This window comes from Mytilus californianus, unplaced genomic scaffold (assembly GCF_021869535.1).
Source record: "Mytilus californianus isolate M0D057914Y unplaced genomic scaffold, xbMytCali1.0.p SCAF_28, whole genome shotgun sequence".
NCBI lineage: Eukaryota > Metazoa > Mollusca > Bivalvia > Mytilida > Mytilidae > Mytilus > Mytilus californianus.
In genome coordinates, this window is record NW_026262677.1 from 2,210,692 (window position 1) to 2,226,171 (window position 15,480).

Consider the following 15,480-nt stretch of genomic DNA (forward strand, 5'->3'; position numbering starts at 1 on the left):
CAACTGACCAAATGACACAGAAATTAACAACCGTATAGGTCACCGTACGGCCTTCAACAATGAGCAAAGCCCATACCGCATAGTCAGCTATAAAAGGCTCCAAATGACAAATGTAAAACATTTCAAACGAAAAAAACTAACGGCATAGTTTATGTACAAAATAATGAACGAAAAACAAATATGTAACACAGCAACAAACGACAACCACTCTCCTGACTTGGGACAGGCACATGCAGAATGTGGCGGAGTTAAACATGTTAGCGGGCGCCCAACTCTCCTAACCTGGGACAGTGGTGTAACAGTACAACATAAGAACAAACTATAATAAAACGCTCCGCTGGGCGCAGCTTGATACGACCGCAGAGGTCGAACCCTGGACAGTTGGGGCAAGTATGGACACAACATTCAAGCTTGATACAGCACTGAATTTGGATTGTGATTAAATATTTGACACAGCATAGGTTTCTGACACAGAATGAATGTGGTCTAAGAACTTAAAAATTTTTAATTTACCTATTCAAATCATATCATTATTATTTGCTTTTATATATAAATCAGAAATAACCAATTTGAAATGGAAAATTTTAGAGAAAAAAAAAGAAAAAAAAGGAAAAAATCCCTCCCCCAAATTTTTTGAACCCCCTTATAATTCATCACCCCCCAAACTCAACCCCAGTCTTCCCTTTGTGGTATGGTACCTTGCAGTACAATTTCAGAGAGATCCATACACTTGAACACAAGTTATTGTCTGGAAACTAGAAAAATGCTTGTTTTTAGGCCCCTTTTTGGCCCCAAATTCCTAAAAGTTTCGGGAAATTACCCCCAAACTCAATCCCAGCTTTCCCTTTGTGATATGTAACCTTGTAGTACAATTTCATAAAGATCCATACACTTACACACAAGTTATTGTCCTGAAACTAGAAAAATGTTTTTCTCCCCTTTTTGGCCCCTAATTCCTAAAATTTTGAGGCAATTACCCCCAAAATCAATCCCAGCCTGCCCTTGGTGGTATGGTACCTTGCAGTATAATTTCAGAGAGATCCATACACTTGAACACGTTATTGTCTGGAAACTAGAAAAATGCTTATTTTTGGCCCCTTATTCCTAAACGTTTTGGGCAATTACCCCCAAACTCAATTCCAGCTTTCCCTTTGTGATATGTAACCTTGTAGTACAATTTCATACAGATCCATACACTTACACACAAGTTATTGTCCTGAAACTAGAAAAATGTTTTTCCCCCCTTTTTGGTCCCTAATTCCTAAAATTTTGAGGCAATTACCCCCAAAATCAATCCCAGCCTCTCCTTTGTGGTATGGTACCTTGCAGTATAATTTCAGAGAGATCTATACACTTGAACACGTTATTGTCTGGAAACTAGAAAAATGCTTGTTTTTTGCCCCTTTTTTTGCCCCTAATTCCTAAAATTTTGAGGCAATTACCCCCAAAATCAATCCCAGCATTCCCTTTGTGATATGGAACCTTGTGGTACAATGTCAGAGAGATTCATACACTAACACACAAGTTATGTCTGAAAGTTACCAAAATGCTTATTTTTGGCCACTAATTCCTTAACTGTTGGTACCATAACCCCCAAAATCAATCCCAACCTTCCTTTTGTGGTATTGAACCTTATGGTAAAATTTCATAGAGATCCATTCACTTAAACTAAAGTTAGAGTGCGAAAACCAATGTGTCTTCGGACGACGACGACGACGACGACGCCAACGTCATACCAATATACGACCGCAAAATTTTGTTGCGGTCGTATAAAATCAGTTGGAAAAGGCTTAACTTATCAGATGGATACAAATAGAAATACATCTAACAAAAACACGCGTAACAAAAACACAGTGGATTATTGACTGTATTTTGTTACGTACATATTCCTTTGCTATTCAGCATGTTAACATACTTAGTTTCGTAATTTTATTTTTGGATTTAGGGAGACAGATTGTTTCCTAATCCCAATAATTGAATTACTTGTATATTTCGATTGATATCTTTTCTCTTGTAGCTATACATATTGATTTCTTTAATAAAATATGTTTACATTATCTGTGGATTTTCAAACAAGTATATGGGTCATTTTCAAAAAAATGTCTAATTTTCAGAACACCTATGTTAAAATTTTTTTTTTCATGGAAAAGACAGTTGTGAGTGTTTAAATGAAAGTATTTTGATAAGATTGAATCCGATTTTTGCGTAATTTATGTGCGTACAGTGTCAGGGTAACACATTTTTTCCTAGTTTCTTATTGCCTTGTTGATATCTGCAAAGGGAACTATTATAGAATGTTAATGATAACTCTAATGAAAAATCACAGCTTCTTTATTATTCTATGTAATATTTTTTTCTACATACTAAATTCAATCGGCGTACATTAAGTTCATGTCCATCCTGTTACCGACACTAGATCATCCGTTAAATTGTTTCTCCCTATGAATATAGAACTATTTAGCGATGATTTCAAAAGTACGAAGCATCCTAAAAATTTATCACAGCACGTTTCTGGCCTAACAATGCAGAGATAAGGACATTTAGTGATAAAACATAGTGGGTACCCTTTTATCATGTCTATGCTGTTACCAACAAATCTATTAATTACAAAAATAATATACTTGTAAAAAGCAAAGGTACTTGTGGACAGGAAAATTTTTTAAGCCCTCCCACTTTTTTCCAAAATCCGTTATTTTTTTGTTTTCTAATAATTTCAATTATTTTCTCGTTTTTCTGTATGATACGAGCATAAATATACTAAAAATAACTTGTATTTGCTATTCACTATCAATTACAAATTTACTATCCACAGCTGTCACTGATATATAATAGCAGTCCAAAATCACAACAGACTGATAACATGATCACTGCATCTGAGGGAGTAGTTATTTCACAACATTCATAAATGAAGAAATTTGTCTATCTTGTTACTATGGTTATTATGATTACAGTAACAGGATAGACAATATTTGACTAAAAGATCTCTAAAAAGTATATAAGTACATAAAATTTTACACATAATGAAATGTTTGGTTGTTTGAAATCATTTAAAAGTTACAAAGTCTTAATCTTCGCAATTTAGCATTACAAAATGCAATACTGTTATCGGTTACAGAATAGACAAAAGGGTAACAGTATAGAACTTAATATGGTGATATATCGTTGATGTACGTTCCTGTTACCAAAAACAAAACGACAAAAGTAAACCAAAAACTTGATGCTGGGTTTATTAAAAAGAAGAAAAAAATGCTGAACATTATGAATTGCTATCTTAGACTTACGTTACTAGTGGTTAGTTTTCGGTCCTTATAAATCCTTGGCTTTCAAATGTTTGGCTTTGAGCGTTCCTGATGAAGGTCAGAAAAGCGCTTCGGACGCATGAAATTTATAACGTCTTGTTTTCATTTTTTATAACCATTGAAAACCAATTTTTAGAGGTATTTTTCAGTACATCATGGACAATTGACAAATAATCTATCATTACACAGAATGAAAATATATAGAAGCGTTTACTCTTGAAAACTATCTTATTGACCATGAAAAACAAGCTTTAAATTTTATCAAAATCTTTTCTAAATAACTTAAAATATCTTTTGAAAATGGTAACAGGCGAGACAAAATAGTGCACAACCTATCGTAAAATGTTTCCATATATTATTGTATGACATTTTCAAGATTGCATCTTCTTATATGTTGTTCCATCAGTATTGTTTTTATTAAATTTTGCAATATCAAAATTCGCCATTTTTTTAAATGACCCAGATGGGCTTAGATAAGTCTAGCTGGGAACAAAGATTTGTATATTGCATCATACTAAACCCCAAAACAGTAAACGGAGAAAGCCATGAAGAACCGATACATAGTTTAATCTAGCCAACGACATGTCCGATAGAATTAAATCCACTATCTGTCTATTCGCAGATGACACTATAACATACCTTAGTTACAATATCAAACGACATAGATTCGAACGACCTACAAAAAGATCTAGATAAACTTGAAAATAACCGTCATTTTCACAATTTTCTCTGGTCTACAAGGTGCAATCATCCATCAATCAGTCTGAAAACTTCTGTAAATCATCTTGTAATTTGGGTCAACATCTTTAATTGTTTTTCCATAGGCTGTAATGGTAACATTTTTTCTTGTAGCTCAGTCCATACGGTAAACTTGGATATGTATGATAGCTCGTTTCAAAGCTGTGACATTTTCACATGTGGTTAAATTTTCGGGGTACGAAGTGAGATTACTTTTTCTGTAAATTAGCATACCCCGAACATCCTTTCGTGATGAGGCTCCTCGTGGTAAAAAATCCGTTTTTTAACGCAATAAGTTTTTTGAAAATTTAATACTTTGAACACATTTAATAGCCTTCCACCCAGACAAGTGCAATGTACTTACCATAAGCCGAAAAAGCAATATCATTGCAACATCCTACACGCTACATGGTCTAGAACGTGTCAAAAGCGCCAAATACCTAGGTTGCACATTCACATCCGAACTGAAATGGAATGACCATGTTAATAACATATGTAACAAAGCCAAAAGAACAATCGGCTCCCTAAAACGAAATCTGAATATTGGATCTACTTCTTTAAAAGAAATTGTACACCTTACAATCAATCTAAAAACTAAATATAGTTGACATATTGCTTATACTATCTATGAAACAAACAACCATGAAAACTTAACATTAACTAATGAACCATGAAAATGAGGTCAAGTCAGATGACAATGCCAGACAGACATATACACCTTATAATCATTCCAAACACCAAATATAGTTGACCTATTTCTTATAGTTTAAGAAAAACAGAACAAAACATAAAAACTTAACACTGAGCAATGAATCGTGAAAATGAGGTCAAGGTCAAATAAAACCAGCCAGACTGACATGTACATCATAAAATATTTCCATACACAAAAAATAATTGACCGATTGCATATATTAACTTTAACCACTGAACCATGAAAATGAGGTCAAGGTCAGATGACACATGCCAGTTGCACATGCACATCTTACAATCATTCCATACAACAAATATAGTTGACCTATTGCTTATAGTATCTGAGATATGGACTTGACCACGAAAACTTGTTTACTGATCCATGAAATGAGGTCGAAGTAAGATGAAAACTGTCTGACAGACACGAGGACCTTACCAGGTACACACATGTTTGCTAAATATAGTTATCCTATTACTCCTAATAGGAGAGAAATTAACATTACAAAAAATCTTAACTTTTTTTTCAAGTAGTCACTGAACCATGAAAATAAGGTCAAGGATAAAGGACATATGACAGACGGAAACTTGATAACATAAGGCATCTATAAACAAAGTATGAAGCATCCAGGACTTCCACCTTCTAAAATTTAAAGCTTTTAAGTAGTTAGTTAACACCGCCGCTGCCGCCGGATCACTATCCCTATGTAGAGCTTTCTGAGACAGAAGTCGCAGGCTCGATAAAAACCTTGAGATTGGTGTATTCAGAATGGAACTGTCTGCTTATTGTGTAGTAAAGATATATATGGATCTATAGTTTGCGACGGTAGCTGGAGTGGTACCACTTGAAGTGTGTTGGTCTGCAATTAGTCTCGGAAGTAACAATAATTTTTTCTTATGCACATGCATATAAGTAAACTATGAATATTTCTGAATAAAGAAGACACAGCACTACTAGATCGTTGTTAGTTTGCAATCTGGGATAAGGGAAATATGCGTTTCTTTTTATATCAGATCCCGAATTGGATTGAAATTTAGATTCAATAGTTGTTTGTAATTTTAATTATACGGAAATTCAAATTATCGGAAAGAATAAACGTTCATACACAACTAGATACAGATTTGCATTTTTATTATTGACGGCACTCATTCTAGGTGGTTTGATTGTTGAAGGAATTCAAAGTTTAAAAGTGCAGACAAAATGTATTTTCCCATAAACACAAGGATTTTTTTTGCATTATAAAGCTTACATGGAAGAGCGAAAACAAACTATACCATTGTAGCTATATCTCTGCTGAAAAACCATATATTAGTGTAGGATTGATGCAAAACAGTAACTGAGTACTCTCAGATCTGTACTTTTGTGTCTTTTTTTTTGTTAGGGATGTATTACAATACCATGCCGGGTCCGTCTGTTTTTCTGCATTGAATCGATCTAATGAGTCAAGCCCTTTTCAACTGATTTTGTGCTGTAACACCACCATCCCAGGTTAAAGGGAAACTTTGCAAAAAAAATAAAATTATATATTATGTTTATTTGATATAAATATGCATAATTGCATTAATATTAATATTTTATTCTTCGAAATATGTACATGATGTAATCAATTTGGTTTTTTATATCCGACTATCAATTCTTGACATATCCCCATCTTGACAGCATCTCCATACAAATAATCATGTGATATCTAAATACTACAAAGTCACAAAACAAGCAAGGCATACAGGAGTCTCATTCACTGTCACTATGATGTAGATGTGTTTCTGGTAAAACATCTTTCAATGTAATATATTTATTCATTCTGGGTTCTTTCTTTATTTGATAATCAGAATGGCTTAACAAATTATAACCAGAGGGCCAGAGGTGAATTATTTTCTACATGACAATAGTAGACAGCAAATTGACAAAACTAAACATACATATGTGAATGAACAGCTCTGGGTTGATACCTCTGCTAGTAGACAGCAAATTGACAAAACTAAACATACATACGTGAATGAACAGCTCTGGGTTGATACCTCTGCTGGTGGACTATCAGTCCCTGAGGGTATCATCAGCTCACTAGTCAGTACTTTGGTACTGACATGATTTATAACAAACCTTTCTAAAATTGTCCGTTTAGAGATTTTGAAATTATACAGAAACTGAGGTTTCAACTCCCTCAGGCAAAGTTGACCTTAGGTGGATTTGGCTATTTTTTAGGTATATTTTTGTCATATAGCTCTTCAACTGTTTCGGTTATTATACATTCTAGGTTTTCAAATATTCGGCGTTCAGTGTTCCTGATGAAGGTAAATCCATAAAAGTGCTTCGGACGCATGAAATTATTTAACGTATTCACTATTGTTTTCAGTTTTTTCTCCAAAAACTAACCAATTTTTTTAACAGTTTATATGTACATGTGAAAAGAACTATATTTCAGTTTGTATAGATTTAGTAGCTAATCTGGCTATTTCCAGTTTGGGAGTACAGTGCCTGAGGAAAGAAGTGGAACAATCGTTTCAATCTTTCCAAAAAATGATAATAAGAAGAAAGTCAAAGATCTTTCCACAGAAAGGACAAACACAATATGTCTCCCAAACTTCGTTTTTGGCGACAAAATAAGAACTGAGCAAAAAACAATAAGTCTTCCAAAAGGCTTAATAATAAGAACTGAGCAAAAAAAAAAGTCTCTCAAACTTTTATTGAGAGACTTAATTATTTTACAAAGTTAGAATATTTAAAGAAGATGGTTTGCACAGACAATAAAGCCGATTCCTATAATAAGAGATATATAATAACGTATAAGAGAAAGGAGTACACCTGATAAACTCTGGATATCCTGATGAATGTTAAATAGGGACTGTTGTACATCTAATTTACAACTGGTTTTCTGATGGACATACACAAGAAGGTGGAGTACATCTAATATAAATAAGTTCCTGCAGGAAAGATTTAGAAAAATAATGTGGAATAAAATGCTCCGCAGGGCGCAGCTTGATACAACCGCAGAAGTCGAACCCTGAACAGTTGGGGCAAGTATGGACACAACATTCAAGCTTGATACAGCTCTGAATTTGGATTGTGATTAAATATTTGACACAGCATAGGTTTCTGACACAGAATGAATGTGGTCTAAGAACTTAAAAATTTTAAATTGGACATTCACCTATTATGGTCCAATATCCAAAATCTAAATACATGGTTAGATTCAGCATATCAAAGAACCCCAAAAATTCAATTTTTGATGAAATCAAACAAAGTTTAATTTTGGACCCTTTTGACCTCAATGTGGACAAAGTTGATAACGGGGCCCAAAAATCAAAAATCTAAGTACATGGTTAGATTCAGCATATCAAAGAACCCCATATATTCAATTTTTGTTGAAATCAAACAAAGTTTAATTTTGGACCCCGATTTGGACCAACTTGAAAACTGGGCCCATAATCAAAAATCTAAATACATGTTTAGATTCAGCATATCAAAGAACCCTAAAATTTAAATTTTTGTTAAAATCAAACTAAGTTTAATTTTGGACCCTTTGGACCTTAATGTAGACCAATTTGAAAACGGAACCAAAAATTAAGAATCTTAATACACGGTTAGATTCGGCATATCAAAGAACCCCAATAATTCAATTTTTGATGAAATCAAACAAAGTTAAATTTTGGACCTCAATGTGGACCAATTTAAAAACGGGGCCCAAAATCCAAAAACTTAATACACGGTTAGATTCAGCATATTAAAGAACCCCAAGAATTCAAGAATAAAACCCCATTGAAATTGAGCAAGAAATAAGCAATTTATACGAAGTATCTTCTTTTGCACAATACTGTGCAATTGAATATTTCTTGCTATTGCGCAATACTGTACAATTGACAATTTCTTGCTATTGGGCAATATTGTGCTATTGGATATTTCTTGCTATTGCGCAATACTGTGCAATTGAAGATTTCTTGCTATTGCGCAATACTGTGCAATTGAAGATTTCTTGCTATTGTGCAATACTGTGCAATTGAAAATTTCTTGCTATTGCACAATACTTATTATATAATAATTTACACATCCTGTTTGGTGTGTATCTCCTACCATATCATTATTATTTGCTTTTAAATATAAATCAGAAATAACCAACTTAAAATGGAAAATTTTAAAAGAAAAAAAAAAGGAAAAAAAGAAAAAAAAAGAAAAAAAAAAAAATCCCCCCCCCCAAATTTTTTGAACCCCCTTATTATTCATCACCCCCAAACTCAATCCCAGCCTTCCCTTTGTGGTATGGTACCTTGCAGTACAATTTCAGAGAGATCCATACACTTGAACACAAGTTATTGTCTGGAAACTAGAAAAATGCTTATTTTTGGCCCCTTTTTGGCCCCAAATTCCTAAACGTTTCCGGCAATTACCCCCAAACTCAATTCCAGCTTTCCCTTTGTGATATGGAACCTTGAAGTACAATTTCAGAAATATCCGAACACTTACACACAAGTTATTGTCATGAAACTAGAAAAATGCTTGTTTTTTGCCCCTTTTTTGGCCCCTAATTCCTAAAATTTTGAGGCAATTCCCCCCAAAATCAATTACAGCCTTCCCTTTGTGATATGGAACCTTGTGGTACAATGTCAGAGAGATCAATACACTTACACACAAGTTATTGTCTGGAAGTTACAAAAATGCTTATTTTTGGCCCCTTTTTGGCCCCTAATTCCTTAACTGTTGGTACAATAACCCCCAAAATCAATCCCAACCTTCCTTTCGTGGTATTGAACCTTATGGTAAAATTTCATGGAGATCCATTCACTTAAACTAAAGTTAGAGTGCGAAAACCAATGTGTCTTCGGACGACGACGACGCCAACGTCATACCAATATACGACCAAAAATTTTTTAATTTTTGCGGTCGTATAAAAAGAAAAAAGTAACATAAATTGAAGAAAAAAACTTTATTTCACCTTGTCAACAATATGTAAAAGTATACACTATCACTGTATCCAAATTTTTTTTAAATTAAATACACAATTCTGCCAACATAAATAAAATATTGAGAAGTATGTTTTCTGATGTAAATCCTATTTACAAATAAGTTTTCAAATATTTCCAATTCAAAGCCACATATATAAAATATATAAATCAAGTTATAACTAAAGCTTTTAAAAAAGTAAAAATAAATAAAACAAATTGAGTCAGCTTTTAATGCATTTCCTATATTAACTGAAGTTAGAAGAGACATGTAAACAATTTCCTTTTAAAAAAAAGATATCTGATGGAAAAAATTACTGGTAAAACTAGTTTATTAATCCAGAAACTCAAAAAAGTTACATACACACATATATATATATATACAAAATGATAGGTGTAAAATTCTTTAAAATGATAAATGTATCAGCATTTGATAGAAAAATAAAATATAACTTCATCATAACAAAAATATTCATAACTATAATGCAGATGAACTCATCAAAGATACCAAGTTTAAAATTTTGTTCACCAGATGCATGTTTAGTCTACAAAAGACTCATCAGTGACGCTGGAATCAAACTTAAGGCTCTAAGGAGCCTGTACCTGTGTAGCAGAAAATTCAGAAAAAGACCATCTGATGGACAGCAACATTGCTATTCATATATTCAAAGTTACTGGACCATGACCTATGGGGCAGCACCTCTAAATGGTGACAAACTGAGATGTACTGATAGTAATGCAACTTTATACAAAATATCATTGATCTTTCACAAGTAGTTCCTATCAAACAGACTTAAGCAGAAAACTTAACATTGAAAATTGCTAATTAATTAACTGGACCATGATATATGACCTAGAGGTCAGGGGCTTGAAATAGTTGTCATAGTGATGCAACTTTATGGAAATGTCATTGATCTATCACAAAAAGTTACTATCAAACTAACTTATTTGTGGATATTATCTTGCTGATTTTTTTCTGCAATTAAAAAGGTTCTCTCGGTCTATTATAATTTTCAAAATAATAGGTGAAAACACAAAAAAATCATAAAAATCGTCATTTCAGGGCAATAACTTCTTAAAAAAGGTGGAAAGAAAACTTTGACATAAACAAACAATTTTTTAGATCTCAATATTCTAAACATTTCTGCCCTGTCAGATTTTCTACATCTAAAGTGGCTTTCAATGGACGATACATACATTTTACCCCATGTTCTAATTTTAGTCATGTTAGTTGGCTGGCAGAATCATTGGACATATTTTTCATATTAGATAACCTATGAATTATTGTCAGACAGTTTCAAGAAAACTTTTGTAAAATTTCACAAAATTGAACAGAAAATTGTGAAAACTTGTCTTACAAGAGCAATAACTCTGATAAGGGTTCAGTTGACGATTTTGGTCATGTTGACTTTTTTGTAAATCTTAATTTGTTTATCTTGACCTGATGAACATTTTTAACTCCAAAGTTTTGCTCTAAATGCTTTAGTTTTAGAGATACAAGCCATGGCAGCCATCTTGGTTGGTGGGTGGGGTATCAGACAAACTCTTTAAAAAACTAGATACCCTAATGATGAGTGTGGCCTAGTTTGGTTCCATTGATTTGACCCAGGTAGTTTCAGGAGAGAAGATTTGAGTAAAAGTAAACAGACAACGATGGTTGGAAGTGATAGCTGAGAATACCTCACTTGACCCTATATGGGTCAGGTGAGCTAAAGAAAGAGAAAATTATATCAACATCAATTATGTTAAAGGTTATTTACATAAATAAATAAAATTAAACAAACTGATGAATTATGATACAATATCAGTATGTATAACATTTTCATCATAGTATAATGCCTATAATTGACTGATTCTTCATCAATGGTAAAATTCATTTTATTTCATTCAAAATCACACTTTTCTGCAGCCTGAAAATTTGATTATATATTTCATTATAAAATACCAGTAAAAATATGTACAAATTCAATAAATATTTGAAAAACAAAACAAACGAAGAACACCAACAAAACAACAATTCACATCTTTACAAAAACAAAATAGGAGTAAAATCACAGATCACCAGGGTTTTTAATTATGTATAACTTATTTGAAGATATTCATTTATTAATCGAAACTTGACTTGCTAGTAAATTTTACTGGTTAAAAAGTTTCTGGCTATGATAGGCTAAATCAAGTTATATCTCCATTCAGGTCTAAGAATATCTAATATTTGAACCAGCTAGCTCTGAACAGTCTTTCCTTTGATCTGCTACAAGTGCTTCATGAAACATTGTATATTCATACTCTATAATATTTACATATCTAATACATTCAATATAATTTCAGTCATCAATCTTGCCCTATATCTCATTTAAACAGACTTTTGCTAAGAACATCTAATTAAAGGCTCCAAGTAGACAGTATCACTCACCTTGCAACAATACTGATTACTATGTACTAGCTAGCTCTAGTGTAATGTAAGATTTTTAAAATGGTATGGTTATTTTACCAAATATGCAATAAAACCTTAGGGAACCTTTTCAGAAACAAATTTGTTTTGCATGTTAAATGGATAAATTTTTAACTATCAAAGAAAATAAAGCTCCTCATCATGAGCACATGATAAAAATCGAAAAAGGAACTTATGTCAGTATACTGTGAAAGTACTTTTATTAGTGGGGTTTTTCGTGGAAGGTTTTATCCAACAAAATATAACAACTTTTGTCCAAATCAAGACATGGAAAGATTCCATAGGTTTGACTACATGGATACAGGCATATAACATTTGTATAATCTAGAAAAAACATTGAATATCAGCAAAAGCACTATAAACTATATGCAGTGGCGTAGCACCAGCTGTGAAGCATGTATATAGATATAAGAAGATGTGGTATGACTGCCAATGAGACAACTTCATACAGGATTTTAATCTTTTAAAAAACCTAAGTTGTACGACTTTAAACCTTTTAAATCTCATGAAAAATTAGTTTTGAAAGATGAAAGTCAAGACTTCTGGTGGTTATAGAGGATGATGAAGTGTTCATTTTATCAACTCTTAATTCTCTCACGAAAAAATAATAATTTCATATTGGCCTTGTTTTTTTAAGTCATAAGTATTATTTCATAAGTATTAATTCAAAGTTCATCTGTAGCATTTTTTTTATGAAACCTTTTTCTTTGTTTATGGCCCAAGTAAAACCTCTGATGATCGTTAATCTGTTGATCATTCAATCTCAGGTTAATTAGTGTCACCACTTCTGATTACATGTGTGCAACAGTTAAAATGTTTACTTTGCAATTTGTATTCAGAAATTATCTTATTAATTAAAGAACCTTTGTGAGCACGCTCACATACCCCACGCCCCCACATTGTCACTGGACAAACAAAATCTCACCAGATTCCTAAGTTCAAAGACTCATAACTCTACAAAAGTCAACTGATAAAAATTTTCTTGTGGATATGCACATTAACATATTATGTCCTCATTAACTAAAAACTTTCATGAAATTCTGTTGTGTGGTTTCAGAGAAGTTGCGATTACAAACTGTTGCAGTAGTATATTTAGGCCAAAATTCTAAGTTCAAACGGGAATAACTTCTAGAAAAAAATTCAACAGTAATTTCCTGTCGATATGCACATCTACATAGTATGTCCTCATTATCTACAAAGTTTCATGAAATTCTGTTGTGCGGTTTCAGAGGAGTTGCGATGACAAAGTATATTTTGGCCAAAATTCTAAGTTAAAGGGGCATAACTCCAAGAAAAAAATAGAATCATAATTTCCAGTTGATATGCACATCTACATAGTATATCCTTATTATCTACAAAGATTCATGAAATTCTGTTGTGCGGTTTCAGAGGAGTTGCGATGAAAAAGTATATTTTGGCCAAAATTCTAAGTTAAAGGGGCATTACTCCTAGAAAAAAAATTGAATCGTAATTTTCTGTCGATATGCACATCTACATAGTATGTCCTTTTTATCTACAAAGTTTCATGAAATTCTGCTGTGCGGTTTCAGAGGAGTTGCGATGACAAACTGTTGCAGTAGTATATTTTGGCCAAAATTCTAAGTTCAAGAGACATATCTCCTAGAAAAAAAATTGAATCGTAATTTCCTGTCGATATGATCATCTACATAGTATGTCCTTATTATCTACAAAGTCTCATGAAATTCTGTTGTGCAGTTTCAGAGGAGTTGCGATGACAAGAACAGGACTGACGGACGGATGGGTGAAAAACATTATACCCTCCGCAACTTCGTTGCGTGGGGTATAAAAATTTGATTAAAGTTGTCAGAAATGAAAGATGAACAAGTAAGTGAAAATGAACACCATATGATTATTTTCAATAATCTTCATTTCTGATGGGTTCAAATTCTTTCCCCCGAATATTTTTTAGAAACTAAAATTCACAATTTTAAGAACCTACGAACATGTAACAGTTACTTTTGCCAAATCCACGAAAATTGATACCCACGAATAAAAGTACTTTCACAGTATATAAACAATTCACCAAAGTTTCATGAAAAATGCTCGAAGTATTTTTGAGTTATGGTCAGAAAACTGGAAAATCCCATAACTCTGAAACATAAAATCTAAAATTTATAAAAATAGAAAGGGAGCTTGCGTCAAAAGATATCAAAAATTAACCAAAGTTGCTTGATAATTGGTGATAGCATTTTTGAGTTATTTTTTTGCAGGAATACATTTTTTATGATTTAAGGTGGGTTATCAATAAAGACTTATATTTTTGCCAATTGAAAAATTACTACTTCCTATAAAGAATGTGTTTGATAACTTAATAATATTTAAATTATCACCAATATTGGTTCCCTCCAAAATTGTCTCCCTTCAACTTCCTGTTCCTGTTAACATTTTGACAATATCAATCATTAAATCCTATTTCAAATCCAGGCAATCCTCTGTTAATATTGATTAATATTTAAAAAGAAATACCTAATTTTCATAGTTAGCTAAATTTTTTTGTATTAATTTATACGATTTTGCGTTTTCTTTATTCCGTATAAGGTTTTGTAAATTGCAATAAAAAGACAAGTTATCATACCGGGTTGTAAAAAATCCCTGGACAACTGGAATACTTCCCTTAAAGCAATGCAAGTTCAATAATTTAGTTGTCAACACTAAACTGTAATAATAGTAGATGCTTCAAAAGAGCAACACAAATATGTTGTCAGAGAAAGGGTAAAACTCCTTAAATATTTTGGAAATTATTACTCGAGTAATTTCAACCCCTATCATGAAATTTCTGCATCTTTTTATTCTTTTAAGTGAAAATAAAATGCACCGCTGTGGCGCAGCTTGATACGACCGCAGAGGTCGAACCCTGAACAGTTGGGGCAAGCATGGACACAACATTCAAGCTTGATACAGCACTGAATTTGGATTGTAATTAAATATTTGACACAGCATAAGTTTCTGACACAGAATGAATGTGGTCTTAGAACTTAAAATTTTTTAATTTACCTATTCAATATTCATATCATTATTATTTGCTTTTATATATAAATCAGAAATATCCAATTTAAAGTGGAAAATTTTAAAGAAAAAAAAGGAAACCTTCCCCCCCCCCCCCCCAAATTTTTTGAACCCCCTTATGATTCATCACCACCAAACTCAATCCCAGCCTTCCCTTTGTGGTATGGTACCTTGCAGTACAATTTCAGAGAGATCCATACACTTGAACACAAGTTATTGTCTGGAAACTAGAAAAATGCTTGTTTTTTGGCCCCTTTTTGGCCCCAAATTCCTAAATGTTTAGGGCAATTACCCCCAAACTCAAACCCAGCTTTCCCTTTATGATATGGAACCTTGCAGTAC

The 15,480-nt window shown here is 32.7% G+C and overlaps 1 long non-coding RNA gene across 1 annotated transcript; it reads left to right on the forward strand.

Moving 5' to 3' along the window:
* Window positions 1-327: 327 nt before the first annotated feature.
* LOC127732821 (uncharacterized) lies at window positions 328-15,218 on the forward strand. Its single transcript, XR_007996446.1, has 2 exons — window positions 328-365; window positions 14,979-15,218. It is a non-coding gene; the product is annotated as an uncharacterized LOC127732821 (long non-coding RNA).
* Window positions 15,219-15,480: the final 262 nt, after the last annotated feature.